Consider the following 24,213-nt stretch of genomic DNA (forward strand, 5'->3'; position numbering starts at 1 on the left):
TTAATATAAATTATTTCAGTTAAAATGATATTAAATGTCCTTCAGGCTTTGAAGATAATTATTTTTTGTACACAAAAATACATTTTATTGTTAATAAAATTTTGGTCATCATTTGTGTACCTGTTTTTATTTTGTTTTTGCAGATTTTCTTCTGATAAAATGTGTTATGATCAGATGATATTATTTTCTTTACCTCTGTCTTTCACAGAAGAATCATAAAACCAGTTTTGTAAAATAACTTGAAGGTCTTATAACTTTTCTCAAGGTTTCTCTTAAACCTTTTAAACATTATTGTGATAAGAACATTTAGTATGAGGCCTACCCTCTTAACAGATTTTTAAGTGCACAATACAGTATTGTTAGCTATAGGCACAGTGTTGTACAGCAGATCTCTAGGACTTTTCCATCTTGTTTAACTGGAATTTTATAATCTTTAAACAGCAATTTCCCATTTTCCCCTCCCTCCATCCTTTTAATTCTGAAATATTTGATTTTTTTTCCTCTTTAAAAATTCATGGTAGTGTCTTTATCCTTATTGAATTTTTTTTTCTTCTGTGTATGTGAACTGGTCGAACTCTACCAGATCCTCATTTGTCAGGCTTTGTTTGTTATTTCCTCACTTCTTTATGAGGTTCATGTACTTTATATATTTCCTAAAGCTCTGCATCTTTTATTTAAAAGTAATTTTATTTTAATCCAGTTATTGAACTGGGTTCATAAACCAAAATGAACCTAGGCTTATAAACCAAAATGAAATAACGGAAAAATAATAGTTCCATGCTCCATACCTCCCCACTCACTCTTCTTGCTACCCCAAGACAATAATCATTTAATAATTATTAATGACTCTTCTGTTATTTACTTTTATATTTCCAAGTAATATGCTTATTCTGCTAAAATTTCTTTTTCAATTTTAGATATTATATACAATTTCTACTGTGAAAGATAGAGGTTTAATTATCTTATAAATCCTCCCTAATACATACTCTTAACATGTCCCCTCCTCTTTTCTCCCAATAGAATTATATTATCACTATTTGGGGGTTAATTAATTTTTATTATTTTTATTATTATGGCTATGTAAATACTACTCACAGCTGAATCACACAATATATTAGGCTATGTTTGCTTTCTTATACTATTTTTTTAAAACTTGTTTGGAAACCTCATAAGAGTTAAACCTCCACTATCACCAAGCACACCCACATATATATATTTTCAAGATACTTCTGCTTGAGCCCTTAATTTGCTGATTTAATCAGGACTGCTTGCTTTCTAAACTTGTTCTTAACAGCTGTCGTCTTGGTACATCACTTCAATTGTGATCCCGAGAATTCATTTTTTTCTATGCTGTGTTGTGTGTTCTATGCCTTGTTTCCAGGATTCTATATCTTGTTCTTTCTTGTTTTATTTTCTTATGTTAATGCAGTGCTTTTTCCATTAGTTTACTGGGAAATTATATATAGGAGGTAAATTTTTTAAAACCTTGAAAGTCTAAACATGTCTTTATGCTACATTTATGTTTGATTGATGATTTAACTGTGTAGAACCTTCAGAATTTTCTCAGAATTATTTTATTGTCTTCTAGCTTCCAGTGTTACCTTTGAGAAGTCCATTGCCATTCAGGTCTCAGTCTGATGTATGTGAACTTCTGTTCATTGTTTTTCTCTTCTGACTAGAAACTTTCAGCATTTTATCTTTGTACTAGGTGTCCTGCAATTTCACAGTGATTTGGCTCAGATATTTTTTTGTTTGCTTGTGTAGATTTTCTTTCAATTCAATTTATTGTGGCTTTTTAATCTGAAAATTTATATCCCTCATTTATCTATATTTCTCTTGTATTATTTTGATGGTAAATATATATAACATACAACATACCATTTTAACCATCTTAACTGTACACTAAGCATATTTATATTATTGTGTAACCATCATGACCATCCATTTGCAGAACCTTTTCATATCCTTCAACTGAAACACTATACCCATTAAACAATAACTCCCAATTCTCCCCTCCTCCCAGCTCTTGGAAATCACCATTCTACTTTCTGTCTCTAGAATTCCTATGGGTATGATTACTATGGGTATCTCATAAAAGTGGAATTATACAATATTTGTCCTTTTGTGACTGGATTATTTTAGTTAGCATAGGGTCGTAAAAGTTCATCCATGTTGTAACATCTAAGAATTTTTTCTTTTTAAGGTTGAATAATATTCCATTATAAGTACCACATTTTTATCCATTCATTTGTCAATTGAAACTTGGGTTGCTTCTACATTTCAGCTATTGTGAATAATGCTTCTATGAACATGGGTGTACAGATATCTCTTTGAGACCCTGCTTTCAGTTTTGTGTGTATACCCAGAGGTAGAAGTTCTGGATCATATGATAATTTTATTTTACTTTTTTGAGGAACTACCATACTTTTTTCCACAGTGGATGTAACATTCTACATTCTCAATAATAGTGCACAAGAATTCGAATTTCTCCACATACTGACCAACACTGGTTATTTTCTGCTGTTGTTGTTCTGTTATTATTGTTGTAGTAGTAGTAGCCATCCTAGTGGCTGTGAGGTCATATTTCATTGTGGTTTTGATTTGCCTTTCCGTAATCATTAGTGATGTTGAGCATCTTTTTTTCTTTTTATAACATCTTTATTACAGTATAATTGTTTTACAATGGTGTGTTAGTTTCTGCTTTATAACAAAGTGAATCAGCTATACATATACATATATCCCCATATCTCCTCTCTCTTGCGTCTCCCTCTCACGCTCCCTATCCCACCCCTCTAGGGGGACACAAAGCACTGAGCTGATCTCCCTGTACTATGCAGCTACTTCCCACTAGCTATCTATTTTACATTTGGTCGTGTATATATGTCCATGCCAGTCTCTCAGTTTGTCCCAGCTTACCCTTCCCCCTCCCCGTGTCCTCAAGTCCATTCTCTAGTAGGTCTACATCTTTATTCCCATCTTCCCTTAGGTTCTTCATAACCACTTTTTTTTTTTTAGATACCATATATATGTGTTAGCATACGGTATTTGTTTTTCTCTTTCTGACTTACTTCACTCAGTATGACAGACTCTAGGTCCATCCACCTCACTACAAATAACTCAATTTCGTTTCTTTTTATGTCTGAGTAATATTCCATTGTATATATGTGCCACATCTTTATCCATTCATCTGTCGATGGACACTTAGGTTGCTTCCATGTCTTGGCTATTGTAAATAGAGCTGCAGTGAACATTGTGGTACATGACTCTCTTTGAATTATGGTTTTCTCAGGGTATATGCCCAGTAGTGGGATTGCTGGGTCGTATGGTAGTTCTATTTTTAGTTTTCTAAGGAAGCTCCATACTGTTCTCCATAGTGGCTGTATCAATTTACATTCCCACCAACAGTGCAAAAGGGTTCCCTTTTCTCCACAACCTCTCCAGCATTTATCGTTTGTGGATTTTTTGATGATGGCCATTCTGACTGGTGTGAGGTGATGCCTCATTGTAGTTTTGATTTGCATTTCTCTAATGATTAGTGAGGCTGAGCATCCTTTCATGTGTTTGTTGGCAATCAGTATATCTTCTTTACAGAATGTCTCTTTAGGTCTGCTGCCCATTTTTGGATTGGGTTGTTTGTTTTTTTGATATTGAGCTGCATGAGCTGCTTGTATATTTTGGAGAAAAAACCTTGTTGCTTCGTTTGCAAATATTTTCTCCCATTCTGATGGTTGTCTTTTCGTCTTGTTTATGGTTTCCTTTGCTGTGCAAAAGCTTTTAAGTTTCACTAGGTCCCATTTGTTTATTTTTCTTTTTATTTCCCTTTCTCTAGGAGGTGGGTCAAAAAGGACCTTGCTGTGATTTATGTCATAGAGTGTTCTGCCTATGTTTTCCTCTAAGAGTCTTATAGTGTCTGGCCTTACATTTAGGTCTTTAATCCATTTTAGTTTGTTTTTGTGTATGGTGTTAGGGAATGTTCTAATTTCATTCTTTTACATGTAGCTGTCCAGTTTTCCCAGCACAACTTATTGAAGAGGCTTTTCTCCATTGTATATTCTTGCCTCCTTTATCAAAGATAAGGTGCCCGTATGTGCTTGGGTTTATCTCTCGGCTTTCTATCCTGTTCCATTTATCTGTATTTCTGTTTTTGTGCCAGTACCATACTGTCTTGATTACTGTAGCTTTGTAGTATAGTCTGAAGTCTGGGAGCCTGATTCCTCCAGCACCATTTTTCTCTCTCAAGATTGCTTTGGCTATTCTGGGTCTTTTGTGTTTCCATACAAAATGTGAATTTTTTTGTTCTAGTTCTGTAAAAAATGCCATTGGTAGTTTAATAGGGATTGCATTGAATCTGTAGATTGCTTGGGGAGTACCATCATTTTCACAATGTTGATTCTTCCAATCCAAGAACATGGTATGTCTCTCCATCTGTTTGCATCATCTTTAATTTCTTTCAACAGTGTCTTATAGTTTTCTGCATACAGGTCTTTTGTCTCTTTAGGTAGGTTTATTCCTAGGGATTTTATTCTTTTTGTTGCAATGGTAAATGGGAGTGTTTCCTTAATTTCTCTTTCAGATTTTTCCTCATTCTTGTATAGAAATAGAAGAGATTTCTGTGCATAAATTTTGTATCCTGCTACTTTACCAAATTCATTGATTAGCTCTAGTAGTTTTCTGGTAGCATCTTTAGGATTCTCTATGTATAGTATCATGTCATCTGCAAACAGTGACAATTTTACTTCTTCTTTTTCGATATGGGTTCCTTTTACTTCTTTTTCTTCTCTGATTGCTGTGGCTAAAACTTCCAAAACTACATTGAATAATAGTGGTGGAGTGGGCAACCATGTCTTGTTCCTGATTGTAGTGGAAATGGTTTCAATTTTTCACCATTGAGAACGATGTTGGCTGTGTGTTTGTCATATATGGCCTTTATTATGTTAAGGTAAGTTCCCTCTATGCCTACTTTCTGGAGGGTATTTATCATAAATGGGTGTTGAATTTTGTCGAAAGCTTTTTCTGTGTCTATTGAGATGATCATATGTTTTTTCTCCTTCAATTTGTTTATATGGTTTACCACATTGATTGTTTGCGTATATTGAAGAATCTTTGCATTCCTGGGATAAAGCCCACTTGATCATGGTGTATGATCCTTTTAATATGCTGTTGGATTCTGTTTGCTAGTATTTTGTTGAGGATTTTTGCATCTATGTGATATTTGCCTCTATTTTTCTTTTTTTGTGACATTGTTTTTTGGTTTTGGTACAGGGTGATGGTGGGCTGGTAGAATGAGTTTGGGAGTGTTCCTACTTCTGCTATATTTTGGAAGAGTTTGAGAAGGATAGGTGTTAGCTCTTCTCTAAATGTTGATAGAATTTGCATGTGAAGCCATCTGGTCCTGGGCTTTTGTTTGTTGGAAGAGTTTTAATCACAGTCTCAATTTTAGTGCTTGTGATTGGTCTGTTCATATTTTCTATTTCTTCCTGGTTCAGTCTCAGAAGGTTGTGCTTTTCTAAGAATTTGTCCATTTCTTCCAGGTTATCCATTTTATTGGCATACAGTTGCTTGTAGTAATCTCTCATGATCCTTTGTATTTCTGCACTGTCAGTTGTTATTTCTCCTTTTTCATTTCTAATTCTTTTGATTTGAGTCTTCTCCCTTTTTCTCTTGATGAGTCTGGCTAATGGTTATCAATTTTGTTTATCTTCTTGAAGAAGCAGCTTTTAGTTTTATTGATCTTTGCTATTGTTTCCTTAATTTCTTTTTCATTTATTTCTGATCTGATCTTTATGATTTCTTTCCTTCTGCTAACATTGGGTTTTTTTTGTTCTTCTTTCTCTAATTGCTTTAGGTGTAAGGTGAGTTTGTTTATTTGAGATGTTTCTTGCTTCTTGAGGTAGGATTGTATTGCTATGAACATCCCTGTTACAACTGCTTTTGATGCTTCCCATAGGTTTTGGTTTGTCTTGTTTTCATTGTCATTTGTTTCTAGGTATTTTTTGATTTCCTCTTTGTTTTCTTCAGTGATCTCTTGGTTATTTAGCACTGTATCCTTTAGCCTTCGTGTGTTTGTATGTTTTACAGATTTTTTCTGTAATTGATATCTAATCTCATAGCATTGTGGTTGGAAAAGATACTTGATACGATTTAAATTTTCTTAAATTTACCAAGGCTTGATTTGTGACCCAAGATATGATCTATCCTGGAGAATGTTCCATGAGCACTTGAGAAGAGAGTGTATTCTGTTGTTTTGGGGTGGAATGTCCTATTAATATCAATTAAGTCCATCTTGTTTAATGTATCATTTAAAGCTTGTGTTTCCTTATTTATTTTCTGTTTGGATGATCTGTCCATTGGTGAAAGGGGGGTGTTAAAGTCCCCTACTATGATTATGTTACTGTCGATTTCCCCTTTTATGACTGTTAGCATCTGCCTTATGTATTGAGGTGCTCCTATGTTGGATGCATAAATATTTACAATTGTTATATCTTCTTCTTGGATTGATCCCTTGATCATTCTGTAGTGTCCTTCTTTGTCTCTTGTAATAGTCTTTATTTTAAAGTCTATTTTGTCTGATATGAGAATTGCTACTCCAGCTTTCTTTTGATTTCCATTTGCATGGAATATCTTTTTGCATCCCCTCACTTTCAGTCTGTATGTGTCCCTAGGTCTGAAGTGGGTCTCTTGTAGACAGCATATATACAGGTCTTGTTCTTGTAGCCATTCAGCCAGTCTGTGTCTTTTGGTTGGAGTAGTTAATCCATTTACATTTTAGGTAATTATCGATATGTATGTTCCTATTACCATTTTCTTAATTGTGTTGGGTTTGTTACTGTAGCTCGTTTCCTTCTCTTGTGTTTCCTGCCTAGAGAAGTTCCTTTAGCATTTTCTGTAAAGCTGGTTTGGTGGTGCTGAATTCTCTTAGCTTTTCTTGTCTGTAAAGATTTTAATTTCTCCATCGAATCTGAATGAGATTCTTGCTGGGTAGAGTAATGTTGGTTGTAGGTTTTTCCTTCATCACTTGAAATATGTCCTGCCACTCCCTTCTGGCTTGCAGGGTTTCTGTTGAAAGATGAGCTGTTAACCTTATGGGGATTCCCTTGTATGTTATTTGTTGCTTTTCCCTCGCTGCTTTTAATATTTTTTCTTTGTATTTAATTTTTGATAGTTTGATTAATATGTGCCTTGGCGTGTTTCTCCTTGGATTTTTTCTCTATGGGACTCTCTGCACTTCCTGGACGTGATTGGCTCTTTCCTTTCCCATATTAGGGAAGTTTTCAACTATAATCTCTTCAAATATTTTCACAGTCCCTTTCTTTTTCTCTGCTTTTTCTGGGACCCCTATAATTCGTATGTTGGTGCATTTAATGTTGTCCCTGAGGTCTCTGTGACTGTCCTCAATTCTTCTCATTCTTTTTTCTTTATTCTGCTCTGTGGTAGTTATTTCCATTATTTTATCTTCCAGGTCACTTATCCGTTCTTCTGCCTCAGTTATTCTGCTACTGATTTCCTCTAGAGAATTTTTAATTTCATTAATTTTGTTGTTCATCCTTGTTTGTTTGCTCTTTAGTTCTTCTAGTTCCATGTAAAATGTTTCTTATATTTTCTCCATTCTATTTTCAAGATTTTGGATCATGTTTTGGTATCATTACTCTGAATTCTTTTTCACGTAGACTGCCTTTTTCCTCTTCATTTGTTTGGTCTGGTGGGTTTTTACCTTGCTTCTTCCTCTGCTGTGTATTTCTGTGTCTTCTCATTTTCCTTAACTTACTGTGTTTGGGGTCTCCTTTTCGCAGGATGCAGGTTCGTAGTTCCCGTTGTTTTTGGTGTCTGTCCCCAGTCACTAAGATTGGTTAAGTGGGTTGTGTAGGCTTCCTGGTGGAGGGGACTGGTGTCTGTGTTTTGGTGGATGAGGCTGGATCTTGTCTTCCTGGTGGGCAGGATCATGTCCAGTGGTATGTTTTGGGGTGTCTGTGACCTTATTATGATTTTAGGCATCCTCTCTGCTAATGGGTGGTGTTGTGTTCCTGTCTTGCTAGTTGTTTGGCATGGGTTGTCCAGCACTGTAGCTTGCTGGTCTTTGAGTGGAGCTGGGTCTAGCATTGAGATGAAGATCTCTGGGAGAGCGTTTGACATTTGTTATTACGTGGAGCCATGAGGTCTCTGGTGGACCAATGTCCTGAACTCGGCTCTCCCACCTCAGAGGCTCTGACCTGACACCTGGCCGGAGCACCAAGACCCTGTCAGCCACAAGGCTCAGAAGAAAAGGGAGAAAAAAAAGAAAGAATGAAAGAAAGAAAGAAAATAAAGTTATTAAAATAAGAAAAATATTATTAAAAATAAAAAATTAAAACATAATAAAAAAGAAAGAAAGAAAACAGAAGAGAGCAACCAAACCAGAAAACAAATACACCAACAGATAAGAAGTGCTAAAAACTATAGTAAAAAAAAACCAAAAACGGACAGACAGAACCACAGGACAAATAGTAAAAGCAAAGCTATACAGACAAAATCTCACAAAGAAGTATATGCATACACACTCACAAAAAGAGAAAAAGGAAAAATATGTATATATTTTTTTTTTTAAAAAAGGAAAAGAACAACCAAATCAATAATCTAATCTACCAGTGATAATAAGCTCTAAATACTAAACTAAGACAAACATAAAACCAGAAACAAATTATATGCAGAAAGCAAACCCCAAATTCTACAGTTGCTTCCAAAATCCACCACCTCAATTTTGGGATGATTCGTTTTCTATTCAGGTATTCCACAGATGCAGGGTATGTCAAGTTGATTGTGGAGATTCAGTCCACTGCCACTGAGGCTGCTGGGAGAGATTTCCCTTTCTCTTCTTTGTTCGCACAGCTCCTTTGGTTCAACTTTGGATTTGGCGCTGCCTCTTCATGTAGGTCGCCTGAGGGCATCTGTTCCCCACCCAGATAGGACAGGGTTAAAGTAGTTAACCTTTAAAGTTAAAGTAAAGCAGCTGATTAGGTGGCTCTGGCTCACTCAGGCCAAGGGGAGGGAGGGGTACAGAATGCAGGCCGAGCCTTTGGCTGTAGAGGCCAGCATGACATTGCAGCAACCTGAGGCATGCTGTGTATTCTCCTGGGGAGGTTGTCCTTGGATCACAGAACCCTGGCAGTGGCTGGCTGCACAGGCTCCTTGGAGGGGAAGTGTGGTTAGTGACTTGTTTTTGCACACAGGCTCCTTGGTGGCTGCAAAAGTAGCCTTAGCATTTCATGCCCCTGTCTCTGGTGTCCACACTGATAAATGTGGCTTGTGCCTGTCTCTGGAGCTTGTTTAGGTTGTGCTCTGAATCCCCTCTCCTTGCGCACCCCAAAACAATGGTCTCTTGCCTTAGGCAGTTCCAGGTTTTTTCTTGGACTCCCTCCGAGCTAGCTGTGGTGCACTAGCCCCCTTCAGGCTGCGCTCACGCAGCCAACCCCAGTCCTCTCCCTGGGATCTGATCTCTGAAGCCCGAGCCTCAGCTCCCAGCCCCACCCACCCTGGTGGGTGAGCAGACAAGCCTCTCAGGCTGGTGAGTGCTGGTCAGCCCTTATCCTCTGTGTGGGGATCTCTTTGCTTTGCCCTCTGAACCCCTGTTGCTGTGCTCTCCTCTGTGGCTCCGAAGCTTCCCCCCGCCCACCCCCCGTCTCTAACAGTGGAGGGGCTTCCTAGTGTGTGGAAATATTTCCTCCTTCACAGCTCCTTCCCAGAGGTGCAGATACCATCCCTATTCTGTGTGTGATTTTTCTTTTTTCTTTTGCCCTACCCAGGTACATGGGGAGTTTCTTGCCTTTTGGGAAGTCTGAGGTCTTCTGCCAGTGTTCAGTAGGTGTTGTGTAGGCATTGTTCCACATGTAGATGTATTTCTGATGTATTTGTGGGTAGGAAGGTGATCTCCACGTCTTACTCCTCCACCATCTTGAAGGTCCCTCCCTGGGTATTTTTTTTATTGTGCTTATCTACTGTATGTATATTTTCTTTGGAAAAATGTCTATTCATATCTTTTCCCATTTCCTAGTTGGATTGTTTGATATTTGTTGCTGAGTTGTATGATTTTTTATATATTCTGGATATCAATCCTTTATCAGATACATGACTTATAAATATTTTCTCCCATGCTGTGGTTGCCTTTTTACTTTTGATGCACAAGTTTTAAATTTTGATGAAGTACAGGCTATTTGTTTTTTGTGTGTGTCGTATGTGCTTTTGGTGTTATAACCAAGAAGTCATTGCACAATCTAATGTCATGAAGCTTTTTGCCCTGTGTTTTGCCCTGTGTTTTCCTCTAAGAGTTTTATAGTTTTAAGAGTTTTATAGTTTTATAGTTTTAAGAGTTTTAGTTCTTATATTTAGACTGTTGATCCGTTTGGGGTTAATTTTTGTATATGGTGTTAAGTAAGGAACCCGCTTTTTTGCATAAGGAATGCAGTTGAAAAGATTGTCCTTTCCCCATTGAATAGTTCTGATACCCTCATTGAAAGATATTTGACCATGTGTGCAGTTTACATCTGGGCTCTTATTCTGTTTACATTGATCTGTATGTCTGTCTTTATATCAGGGCCACACTGTTTTGATTACCAAAGCTTTGTAGTAAGTTTTAAAATGGGGGTGTATGTGTGAGAACAATTGGATTTTGATAGGGATTGCATTGAATTCATAGATTACTTTGAATAGTAGCTTAATAATATTAAGGCTTCAAGTTCATAAACACAGGATATCTTTCCATTTATTTGTGTCATCTTTAATTTCTTTCAGCAACACATTAAGGTTTCAGTGTACAGGCTGCTCACCTCCTTTGTTAAGTTTGTTCTATATATTTTAGGCTTCTTGATACTATTATAAATGGAATTGTTTTCTTTATTTCCTTTTTGTATTCCTCACTGTTAATGTGCTGAAACACAAATGATATTTGCGTGTTAGCTTTGTATCCTGTAATTTGGCTAAATTTGTCTATTAATTCTGACAGGATTTTGTGAGTATGGGGTGTGTGTGTGTGTAAAATCTTTAGGGTTTTCTGCATATAGGATCATGTACTCTATGAAGAGAGAAAATTTTATTTCTTCCTTTCTGATTTGCATGTGTTTTAATTCATTTCCTCGCCTAAATGCTCTGGCTAGGACTTCCAGTACTATATTAAATACAATGGCAAAAGTGGGCATCCTTTTCTTATTTCTGATCTCAGAGGAAAAATTTTCAGTGTTTTACATTGAATATGATGTTAGCTGTGTTTTTTTCTTATATACCTTTATTATGTTGAGGTAGTTTCCTCCTATTCCCTGTTTGTTGGGTGTTTTTGTCATCAAAGGGTGTTGAATTTTTCAATTTTTTTCCTGAATTGATTAAGATAATTGTGTGTTTTTTTCCCTTCATTCTGTTAATGTGTATTACATTGATTTTCATATACTGTGCCATTTTTTCATTCCAGGAATAAATCCCACTTGTTCTTGGTATGTAATATTTTTAATATGCTGTTTAATTGAATTTTCTAGTATTTTGTTGAGGATTTTCACATCAGTATTCATAAGGGATATTCATTTTCATTTCTTATAGTTTCTCTGTCTGGCTTAGGTATCAGGCTAATGTAACCTCATAGGAGTTAGGAGATAATCCTTGCTCTTCAATTTTTTGGAAGAATTTGGGAAGGATTGCTGTTTATTCTTCTTCACTAGTAGAACCATCTGGTCTTTGACTTGTTTTGGGAAAATGTTGGGAAGTTATTGATTACTGATTCTGTTTCTTCATGATTTAATGCTGATAGGTGCATGTTTCTAGGAATTTGACCATTTCATCTAAGTTATCCAATTTATTTGAATACCATTGTTTATAGTACTCTTTTATAATATTTTTTATTTTTCTAAAATTGTAATAATGTCCCCTTTGATTCCTGATTTTAGTTATTTGATCCTTATCTCTTTTTTTTTTTCTTTAGTCTTTCTAGATAAAGATTTGTCAATATTGTTTATCTTTTTGAAGAACCAAATCTTGTTTTCAGTGGCATTCTCTGTTGTTTTTATGATTCTATTTTGGTTATTTCTATTCTAATATTCATTATTTTCTTTCTTCTGCTAGCTTTAAGTTTAGTTTGTTCTTCTAGTTCCATAAAGTATAAAGTTAGGTTGTTTATTTGAGACCTTTCTTCTTTTATAATGTAATCATTTACAGCCATACATTTGCTTCTTAGCACTGATTTTGCTGCATCCCATAAGTTTTAAAATATTGTGTATTCATTTTTGTTTGTCTCAAGATATTTTATAATTTCCATTGTGATTTCTTCTTTGATTTATTGGCTGTTTAAGAGTGTGCCATTTAACTTGCACATATTTGTGAATTTTCCAGTTTTCCTTGTGCTGTTGATTTCTTTCATTTCCTTATGATTGGAAAGTATACTTGTTATGATTTTAATATTTTAAAATTTATTAAAATTTGTCTTACAACCTAACATATTGCATATCCTGGATCATGCCCCATGTAAACTTGAGAAAAATGTATATTCTACTGTTGTTGGTAGAGTGTTTTGCATATGTCTCTTAGGTCCAATTGGTCTATAGTTTTGTTCGACTCTTTTGTTTACTTATTGATCTCTTTGTTGTTCTATCCTATATTGAAAGTGAGGCACTGAAGTCTCCTACTATTTAATGCAGAGATGTTTATTTCTGCTTTCAATTCTGTAAACGTTTGCATCATATATTTTGTAAATCTGATGTTTGGCACAGGTGTGTTTATAATTATTATATCTTCTTGGTGAATCGACCCTTTTATTATATAATGTCTTTATTTTGTTATATAATGTCCTTATTTTATTATATAATGTCTTTATTGTCTTTATTTTATTATATGATATCCTTACTCATGGTCTACTGGCTAAGTGTTACTCTTATCTAAAATATACTTTCACAGAAGCATCTAGAATAATGTGTGACCAAATATCTGGGTACCATGGCCTAAACTGACACATAAAATTGACTATCAAAGATAGTTTTACTAAATGTAGAATTCTCAGTTGACAGTTTTAAAAAAATTATTCAGCACTTTAAATATATCATCCCACTGCCTTCTGGATTATAAAGTTTCTGCTGATACATCTGCTTATTGTCATATTGAAAATGCTTTGTATGGGATGAGTCACTTTTCTCTTTTGGCTTTCAAGGTGCTCTCCTTGGTTTTGGCTTTTGACAGTTTATTTATAATGTCTTTCAATATGGGTCTGATTTTGTTTATCTTCCTTGGAGTTCACAGAGCTTCTTTGATTTGCAAATTTATGTATTTCCTCAAATTTGGAATGTTCAGCCATTATTTGTTCAAATAACCTCTCTGCTCCTTTCTCTCTTCTCCTTCTGGGTCTACCATGATGCATATATCGGTGCATTTGATGGTATCTCATAAGTTTCTTAGTCTCTGTTCACTTATCTTCATTCTCTTTTCATTTTGTTTCTCAGACTCAATTATTTCAAATGGGCTGTCTTTAACTTTTGCTGATTCTGCTTTCTTTTTGTTAATGTCTACTTTTGAACCTCTCCAGTGAACTTTTTCAATTTGGTTATTTTATTTTTCTGCCCCCCTGAATTCTGTTTGATTATTTTTTATTATTTCTATGTCTTTGTTGATATTCTTATTTTATTAATATATTGTTTTCCTTATTTCCTTTAGTTCTTCGTCTATATTTTTCTTTTGTCTCTTTGAGCAAATTTTAAAACAGTTGTTTTAAAATCTTTACTAGTAAGGCTGATATGTGTTTTTCTTCAGGGATGGCTTCAGGGGATTTATTTTTTGTCCTTTGAATGGGCCTTGTTTCCCTGTTTCTTTTGTATGCCTTGTGATTGATTGTTGAAAATTAGACATTTGTAAAATAGCCACCTTTTCCAGTCTTTGCAGACTTGCATGGAAGATTCTTATTATTTAGTGAACTCCTGAGCCTTGAGTTCAGCTCAGGGTGAATGCTTAAGGTCTTCTTGGGTCTTTTCTGAGCAGGCAGTCTGTCTGGGTCAGTGTATGCATGGCTTTTCATTTCTTTCAGTTTTTCCCAGGTACTTTAAAAAAAAAATTATTGAAATATAGTTGATTTATAATGTTGTGTTAATTTCAGGTATACAGCAAAGTGATTTAGTTATATATATATATATATATATATATATTCTTTTTTTACATTTACTTCCGTTATAGGTTATTACAATATATTGAGTATAGTTCCCTGTACTATACAGTAGGTTCTTGTTATCTATTTTATATATAGTAGTGTGTATATTTTAACCACAAACTCCTAATTTATCCCTCCTCTCCCACCCTTTCCCCTTTGGTAACAATAAGTTTGTTTTCTATGTCTGTGAGTCTATTTCTGTTTTGTAAATGAGTTCATTTGTATCACTGTTTTAGATTCCACATGTAAGTAATATCATATGATATCTGTCTTTCTCCATCTAGCTTGCTTTACTTATGATAATCTCTAGGTCCATCAATGTTTCTACAAATGGCATTATTTCATTCTTTTGTTTGGCTGAGTAATGTTCCATTATACACACACACACACACACACACACTTATCACATCTTTTTTATCCATTCATCTATTGATGGACACTTAGGTTGCTTCCATGTCTTGGCTATTGTAAATAGTACTTCTATGAACATTGGGATGCATTTATCTTTTCAGATTATGTCTTTCTGCAGATATATGTCTAGGAGTGGGATTGCTGGATCATATGGTAGCTCTATGTTTAGTTTTTTAAGGAACCTCCATACTGTTTTCCACAGTGGCTGTACCAATTTACATTCCCACCAGCACTGTAGGAGGATTCCTTTTTCTCCATACCTTCTTCAGCATTTATTATTTATAGACTTTTTGATGTTGGCCATTCTGACCAGTGTGAGGTGATACCTCATGATAGTTTTGATTTGCGTTTCTATAATAATTAGCAATGTTGAACATCTTTTCATGTGTCGTTTGGCCATGTGTATGTCTTCTTTGGAGAAATGTTTTTTTAGATCTTCTGCCCATTTTTGATTGGGTTGTTTGTTTCTTTTGATATTGAGCTGTATGAGCTGTTTGTATATTCTGGAGAGTAATCCCTTGTCAGTAGCATCATTTGCAAATATTTTCTCTGATTCTTTAGGTTGTCTTTTTGTTTTGTTTATGGTTTCCTTTCCTGTGCAAAAGCTTTTAAGTTTCATTAGGTCCCATTTGTTTATTTTTGTTTTATGTCCCCTGGTGAAACGTCTTAATTTCCCAAAGGTTTCTCACCAGCTTTATTTTGGGGCCTTAGATTTTTCTATTGTATTTCTCAGTCCACATTGTTTTCCCCCTGGGGTCTGTGGATCAGCAGTTCCCTGCAGTTTTTATGGTGCTCACCACTATTTCTTTGGTTTCTAGCCTGGAATCTAAACTGTATTTCCATCTCTCTTCTGAGCCTTGGGTCAGGTGAGACACACACCAGTCCTCCCTCAGCCCAGAAGCAGGCTAGAACATTCCAAACAAGTTCTACTCTGTTCCTTCCATCCTAAGGAAGAGAAACTAAAAATGGGCTGATTCCTCCTGACTGTGCTTCACCACACTGGGGTAAGGGTGGGAAACTGCAAGTAAAAATGCTATGAAATATTTTAATGTTTTGAATGTGGCTTTTTCTTGATTGGGTATTTGCTTAGTCGCTGTAAATCTTTGACTCATTTCCAAAGCTTCTGTAAAGTTATTTTAGTCATTCTGTAGTTATTTATTTGATTTTTCTGGCATGGGGCTTCCTAGTCTGCCATCCTGCTGACCCATTATTCTTGTATTTATTTAATCATTTTCAACATTTCATTTTCTCTTTCTAGAACCCATCATTCAGATGGACTTCCTGGACTGATCCTCTAACTTTTCTACTTTTTATCACTTATTTCCTCATCTCTATTTATATTTATCCACTTTCATGGGATATTTACTCATTTTTTTCTTCTAAATCTATTTTTTTTAAATTATGTAACAAAATTTCTAAAATACACACACACTGTTCTTAGTTCATTGCAATATCTTCTCTATATCTCTGAGGCTATTAATATCATATAGATTTGTTTGTGTGTTTGTGGGTGGTTCTACTGCATGCTATGTTCTGCTATTCTTCCAAGTTACTTTATTCTTAGAGCCTTTCTAAAAAATTCTGCTAATCCTTCTTTGTTCACTCATATTTAAGAATGACCCAGCAATCCCACTCCTGGGCATATACCTGGAGAAAACCATAATTTAAAAAGATACATGCATCCCAATGTTCATTGCAGTACTATTTACAACAGTCAGGACATGGAAGCAACCTAAATGTCCATCAACAGAGGAATGGATAAAGAAGATGTGATACATACATACAATGGAATATTACTTGGCCATAACAAAGAACAAAACAATGCCATTTATGTTAACATGGGTGGGCCTAGAGATTGTCATACTGAGTGAAGTAAGTCAGACACAGAAAGACAAATATCATATGATATCGCTTATATGTGGAATCTTAAAAAAATAAAAGAGTACAAATGAACTTATTTACAAAACAGAAGTAGAGTCACAGATGTAGAAAACAAACTTATGGTTACCAGGGGATAAGGAGGGGAGGGATAAATTGGGAGATTGGGACTGACATATACACACTACTATATATAAAATAGATAACTAATAATAACCTGCTATATAGCACAGGGAATGCTACTCAGTACTCTGTAATGGCCTATAGGGGAAAAGAATCTAAAAAAAAAACAACAAGTGGATATATGTATATGTATAACGGATTCACTTTGCTATACTAACACAACACTATAAATCAACTATACTCCAATAAAAATTTTAAAAATAAAAATGAATAAGAAAAAAAGATAAGGTTCTAAAATGCCACTTAGAAACTCTGTTCATACATATGGTTGGGTTTTATTGATTTGTGAGCTTTAATGTAGGATAATTAATTGGGGAATAAATATTCTTTATTCAAGGACCTGTAATATGTGGTTTCTTTAAAAGTTGACTGTTCCAACATCTTTCCTGTGATATTTGAGTAACTGCCACTGTTCTCAGCAAAACTTGGCATGAGGAGTTTCATTTCCCAGTTTTCAGTCAGGTACCCCTGAATCCTTAGCTGTCCTTGATGTCCCTGAATGCAGAATCTCTCTGGTTTAACTTTTCTGGAGGATGAATTATAGTCTCCCATCAGGACAAAGGGGTGGAAGAGTCACTTGATTATATATGGTTGCTGAAAGATCTGTTGACCTAATTATGCCTTTCAAACAATTACTTAAACCATGTTTCAAATTCCCTGCCTTTATAGTGTTCTGTATTGTGAATCAGCTTTCTTCTTCTTTGTTTCCTTGCATTAACTTTAAACTTTATAATATCTGTTGTCTGTTACCTTTCATTCGTCTGCTTTCCAGCTTCCAAATGTTTTTTTTGGTGTCACTGCTATTTTATTTCTTTCTGTCTCATTGTCTTTACATGTTCTTTTCTTTTTGATTATGGTACTGGGGTATAGGGAGGAAATAAAAAAACTTAATATGTTTAAACAATTTAATTCTTTCTTTTTTATCTGAAATCTATATTGATATTTTCAACTGAGCCAACTTGTATTCACATTTTATATTAAATATATGAAAGTAAGGAAAGGTAGGAAGGTGAAAAGGAGGGAATAGGGAGTTTTGGAACACATATTCTGTTACAGACAAGGGATGTTTTAACCCTTGGAAAACATCACTTATAAATCATGCTGAATCCTGATTGACTTCCCTCTCAAGTGAATGCTTTGTACAGCCACAATCAATTGATCATGAACATTAAAATGTGTTAAACATCCCAGTGCTAGATAATGTCACATTGTAACATTTAATTTAATTTATTATTTCTCTTTTACAGATGAGGAAAGTGAGTCTAAAGAGCTAAGATAATTTATCCAAGGTCACATAATCCAAAAGTTTCAGAGCTGTACTATTCCCAGGCTCTGTTTCCTGATTCAAAATCTAGTGCCCTTTCTGTTTCACCGTGATGTCTCCTGAGGACTGTAAATGTATCACTATGTAATAATTAAATCATATGTATGGGAATATGGTTGTATTAGATTAAGCTATCTGAATCTATGAAACCTAATAAAATCTGTCACTCCCTCTATCATTCCAAATATTGTGGACCCACCCATTTTATATAAAATTCTATTAATTATTTCCCATTTATTTTAGTGTTTCTGATGTTTAAAAAAAGCCATAAGAGTTAAAGAGTATCTTACTTATCTAAAATCATTATAATTAGAAGAATTAAAGTAAAAATAACATTCCCCCCCATATTTCTTTTATTTAAATCACAATTAACTTATACTTGCTTTAACAAATTGGTCAATTTTAAAGCAGCCAGAAATTGTACTGATGTTGCTTCAACAGTTTATTATTATTTTTTTAGCATGAGTTTTTATCAGTTCAGTATTAAAAGTTACTTTTATTTTCTTTAACCAAGTAGTATTTTCTGTTACTTTGCAATTATTACATTTTTCTATTTAGGATTATTTTAATCCACTTTACCAATTTTTACATAATAGCATATTCAAATATATAGTTAAGGTCATACAGGATGAGAAATGCCTTTTCTTCTTAGCAGTGTTTCTCCTTCCTTCAGTATAAAGATTTCCTTTCAGAATGATTGGTATGATTTCTTTCTCTGACCATACTCAAGTATGGGTTCAACAAACCTTAGTTTGGAAGATTAGGAAGTTTGGCAGTCTCCTCCTTCTACTATTTAGTTACTATTAAGTAAAACCATTGTGTTTGAGATGCAAACCTTTCTGGGCTACTTATTCATTTACTCTAAATTGAAAGATGAGCAATTCTGGGAGTACTGAGTGGGAAGAGTGCTGTTGCAGTCCCATAAGAAGCAGCCTCTTTTAACTTTCATGATTTTCATAAAAAGAATCCTTTTCAATCCCTGCTTCTACCTATTTTTTGGTGTTTGTAAAAAACTAGTTATGACAAATTCTTAAGTCCATTGGATCACACTTTTCATTGTTATCCAAATATTCTATTTCTTTGCTGATTTTTCTTTTGTCTACTTAACCAAGAATTGAAAGAGATATGTTGAAATCTTCCACTATAAATGTGAATTTGTTTGCTTCTCCTTAATTCTGTCAAATTTTGAAGTTATTTTATTAAGTACCCACATGATTATAATTGTTACATATTTTTGGTAAATTGAATCTTTTATTATTATATATTTATCTTATTTATTCCTAATAATGCTTTTTCCTCATACTCTCTATTGTCTGATATTAGTATAGCTGCTCAGGTGTATTTTGGATAAAATCTTCCTGATATATTTTTTCATCTTTTCACTTTTGAATTTTTGCTTTATATATATATATATATATATATGTCATGAAAATAGAAAATTGCTGGTCCAGTTTCTGTACTCCATTTATTTATTTTCTATATTTATTGAGATAGTTAGGCCTATTTCTAGCTTCTACATTTTTTTCCAGTTTGTTCTGCTCTTTCTGTTTCTGCTTTTTTTCTTGTTTTTCTTCATATTTGATATCTACATTTTTTTCTTCCCTTTGACTTTTTATTTTGAAATCATTTCAAATTACAGAAGTTACAAAAATTACAAATTATTCCTAAATGTCCTTCACCTGTTCCCCATATATTACATCTTATATAATCATAGCACAATTATCAAAACCAGAAATTTAATTAACATTCATACAATACTATCTTATCTGTGAACCATATTCATGTTTTGCCAGTTATCTGACTAATGCTCTTTTTTTTATCCAGGATCAAGTCCTATTATTGTTTAGGTTTTAGTTGTGTCATCATATATATACTCCTTATTTTCTGTCTATTTGATTTTATTTAAAAAAAAACTTTTTTTAAGAAACCACAAGTCTTATCAAGTAATTTGTTTGACCTTACTTTTCATACCATTTGCATCTCCTAGGCTGATTTTTCATATTGTTTCATCTCACTTTTTGTCAAAAGTGTTTAATATATGAGGCTATAGTAGAAAACCTTTTACCTTTTATTGTAGACAATAATTTTTTACCCTCACATTTGAACAATAAGTTGGCTAAATTTTAATTAATTAATTAATTAATTTTTGGCTGTGTCCGGTCTTAATTGTGGCACACGGGATCTTCGTTGAGGCATGCAGGATCTTTCGTTGTGGCTTGCAGGCTTCACTTTAGTTGTGGCATGTGGGTTTCTCTCTAGTTGTGGTGCGTGGGCTTCTCTCTAGTTTTGTCATGTGGGTTTTTCTCTCTCTAGTTGTGGCATGCAGGCTCCAGGGCACATGGGCTCTGTAGTTGTGGTGCACGGGTTCCAGAGCATGTGGGCTTTGTAGTTTGCAGCATGCAGGCTCTCTAGTTGAGGCACACAAGCTCAGTAGTTATGGCACACAGGCTTAGTTGCCCCACGGCATGTGGGATCTTAGTTCCCAGACCAGGGATCGAACCCATGTCCCCTGCATTGTAAGGCAGATTCTTTACCACTGGCCCACCAGGGAAGTACCATAAATTTTAAAGTCTATGTTTAAGATTATTTTCTTTCAATACCGACATACTTCATTTTATTGCACTTTGCTTTATTGCCCTTTGTAGATATGCATTTTTTACAAACTGAAGGTTTATGGCAACTGTGCATCAAGCAAGTCTGTTGGCAGTGTTTTTCCAACCACATTTGCTCTCTTTGTGTCTCTGTTTCACATTTTGGTAATTCTTGCAGTATTTGAAACTTTTTCATTATTATATTTGTTATGGTGATCTGTAATCAATGATATTTGATATTGCTATTATAATTGTTTTGGGGCACCACAAACCATGCCCTTAAAGGTAATTAATTTAATCAATAACTGTTATGCATGTTCTGACTGCTCCACCAACCAGCCATTCCCCCATCTCTTTCCGTCTGTTTGGGCCTCCCTTATTCCTTGAGACACAAAAATAGTGAAACTAGGCCAATTAATAACCCTACAATGGCCTCTAAGTGTTGAAGTGAAAGGAAGAGTCAAACATCTCTCACTTTAAATCAAAAGCTAGAAATGGGGGCTTCCCTGGTGGCGCAGTGGTTGAGAATCTGCCTGCCAATGCAGGGGACACAGGTTCGAGCCCTGGTCTGGGAAGATTCCACATGCCGCGGAGCAACTAGACCCATGAGCCACAACTACTGAGCCTGCGCGTCTGGAGCCTGTGCTCCGCAACAAGAGAGGCCGCGACAGTGAGAGGCCCGTGCACCGCAATGAAGAGTGGCCCCCGCTCGCCACAACTAGAGAAAGCCCTCACACAGAAACGAAGACCCAACACAACCAAAAATAAATTAATTAATTAAAAAAAAAAAAGCTAGAAATGATTAAGCTTATTGAGAAAGGCAATCAAAAGCTGGGCATCTTGCACCAAACATTTAGCCAAGTTGTAAATGCAAAGGACAAATTCTTGAAGGAATTTAAAAGTGCTACTCCAGTGAACACATGAATAATAAGAAAGCAAAACATTCTTATTACTGATATTGAGAAAGTTTTAGTGGTCTGGATAGAAAATCAAGCGAGCCACAACATTCCCTTAAGCCAAAGCTTCATCCAGAGCAAGACCCTAACTCTCTTCAATCCTATGAATGATGAGAGAGCTGAGGAAGCTGCAGAAGAAAAGTTTGAAGCTAGCACAGTTTGGTTTATGAGGCTGAAGGAAAGAAGCCATCTCCATAATATAAAAGTGCAAGGTGAAGCACCAAGTGCTGATGTAGAAGCTGCACCAAGTTATCCAGAAGATCTAGCCAAGATAATTAATGAAAGTGCCTACACTAAACAACAGATTTTTTAATGTAGACAAAACAGCCTTATATTGGAAGAAGATGCCATTGAGGACTTTCATAGTTAGATAGGAAAAGTCAATGTTTGGTTTCAGAAGACTCTCTTGTTATGGGCTAATGCAGCTGGGGACTTTAAGTTGAAGCCAATGCTCATTTACCATTCTGAAAATCCTAGGGTCCTTAGAATTATGCTAAATCTTCTCTGTCTGTGTTCTATTAATGGAACAATAAAACCTAGATGACAGCACATCTCTTTACAACATGGTTTCTTGAACATTAAACCCACTGTTTAGACCTACCACTTAGAAAAAAAAGATTTCTTTCAAAACATTACTGCTCATTGAAAATGCAACTGCTCATCCAATAGTTCAGATGGAGATATGTGATGAGATTAATGTTTCTCTCATGCCTACTAACACAATATCCATTCTGCAGTCCATTGATCAAGGAGTAATTTCTACTTTCAAGTCTTATTTTAAGAAATATATTTTGTACAGCTATAGCTGCCATAAATAGCGATTCCTCTGATGGATCTGTGCGAAGTAAATTGAAAACCTTCTGGAAAGGATTCACCATTGTAGATGCTGTTAAGAACATTCATGATTTATGGGAGGAGATCAAAATACCAACACTAATAGGAGTTTGAAAGAAGTTGATTCCAACCCTCATGGATGACTTTGAGAAGTTCAAGACTTCAGTGGAGGAAGTAACTGCAGATGTGGTGGAAATACCAAAAGAATTAGAAGTGGAGGCTGAACATGTGACTGAACTGCTTCAATCTCATGATAAAACTTGAACAAATGAGGAGTTGCATCTTGTGGATGAGCAAAGTGGTTTCTTGAGATGGAATCTACTCCTGGTGAAGATGCTGTGAACATTGTTGAAATGACCACAGAGGATTTAGAATATTACATATACTTAGTTGACAAAGCAGCAGCAGGGTTTCAGAGGATTGACTTCAATTTTGAAAGTTCTACTGTGGGTAAAATGCTATAAAACAGCATTGCATGCTACAGAGAAATTGTTTGTGAAAGGAAGAGTGGATTGATGAGGTAAATTTCATTACTGTCTTATTTTAAGAAATTGCCACAATCACCGTGATGTTCAGCAACTACCACATTTCAGCCAGCAGCCATCAACATCAGGGCAAGGTCTCCCAAGACTTGCTGATATCTCAGATGATGGTTAGCAGTTTTTAATAATAAAGTAACTTTAATTAAGGTATATACATTTTTCAACATAATACTATTGCACACTTAATAGAGTATACTATAGTGTAAACATAATTTACATCCACTGGGAAACCAAAAAATTTGTGGGTCTTGCTTTATTGCTATATTTGCTTTATCATGTTGGTCTGGAACTGAACCTGTAGTATCTCTGAATTATGCCTGTATTTCAAAACTATCACTCCATTGTCTTCTTGCATTCAGTGTTGCTGTTGAGAAATCTGATATCATTTTATTCTTATTCCTTTAGAAGCTTTTAAAGTTGTCTCTCTGTCTTTGGTCTTTAAATTTCACTATAATATGGTTATATTATATATATATTTATTTTTACTCTTTCTTCTACTTAGCATATCTTACATTTATTTCTTCACATATTTTCTGCTCTCCATTTTTATTTTTCTCGCCTTCTGGGACACCAGTTACCTAAACACTTTTACTTCTCTGCTCTGTGTCTTTCAATTTCTTTTTAATTTTGTATCTCTTCATCCTTCCCAGACTTCTTTTGGGAAAACTTCTCAATCTGATCTTTAAACTCATGAATTATTCTTTAGTAACATCCATTTTACTATTTGTATCATCTACCTAACTAAGATTTTCACTTATATCCTTTATTACTAATTTTTCTCATTCTTGTTTTATATTGCTTTTTATTCCCTTTTCTTTTTTTGGTAAGCTCAATATAATTATTTGAAAATTGTATTCTAATTTTGCTTCTTGTAGCATCTGTTGTCCAGATTATTATCTTTTTCTTGATACAGTTTTATTTTAACCTGTGAGAACATATTCCCAGAGATTCTCTGATATCTCAGTGCTTATCCTTCTTTACAAAGACTATGTTCCAGTTACATATATAGTGCTACTTATAATTCCAAGAATATGACACTGTGCCTTTGCTTATGTTTTTTTCCTCCAACTGAAATATATCCGTTTTTGCCTGTTGAAACCCACTTGTTCTGCAATACCTTGATTACATTTGTTTTCTCCACAAAGCTTTTGTTCTCCTCAATAATTACAATTAATGCCTTCATCTTATACATCTCATAACACTCTATACGTACTTTTAAAAAAAATTTATTTATTTAATTAATTTATTTTTGGCTGCTTTGGGTCTCGTTGCTGCACATGGGCTCTCTCTAGTTGTGGCGAGTGGAGGCTACTCTTCGTTCTGGTACACAGGCTTCTCATTACAGTGGTTTCTC

At 34.9% G+C, this 24,213-nt stretch overlaps 1 protein-coding gene across 1 annotated transcript in view; it reads left to right on the top strand.

Moving 5' to 3' along the window:
- LRRIQ3 (leucine rich repeats and IQ motif containing 3) overlaps positions 1-24,213 on the top strand; it is a 224,187-nt gene that overhangs the window by 151,431 nt on the left and 48,543 nt on the right. The gene's annotated exons all lie outside the window — the stretch shown is intronic.

The sequence above is a fragment of the Balaenoptera borealis genome (genome assembly GCF_965194805.1).
Source record: "Balaenoptera borealis genome assembly, chromosome: 1".
NCBI lineage: Eukaryota > Metazoa > Chordata > Mammalia > Artiodactyla > Balaenopteridae > Balaenoptera > Balaenoptera borealis.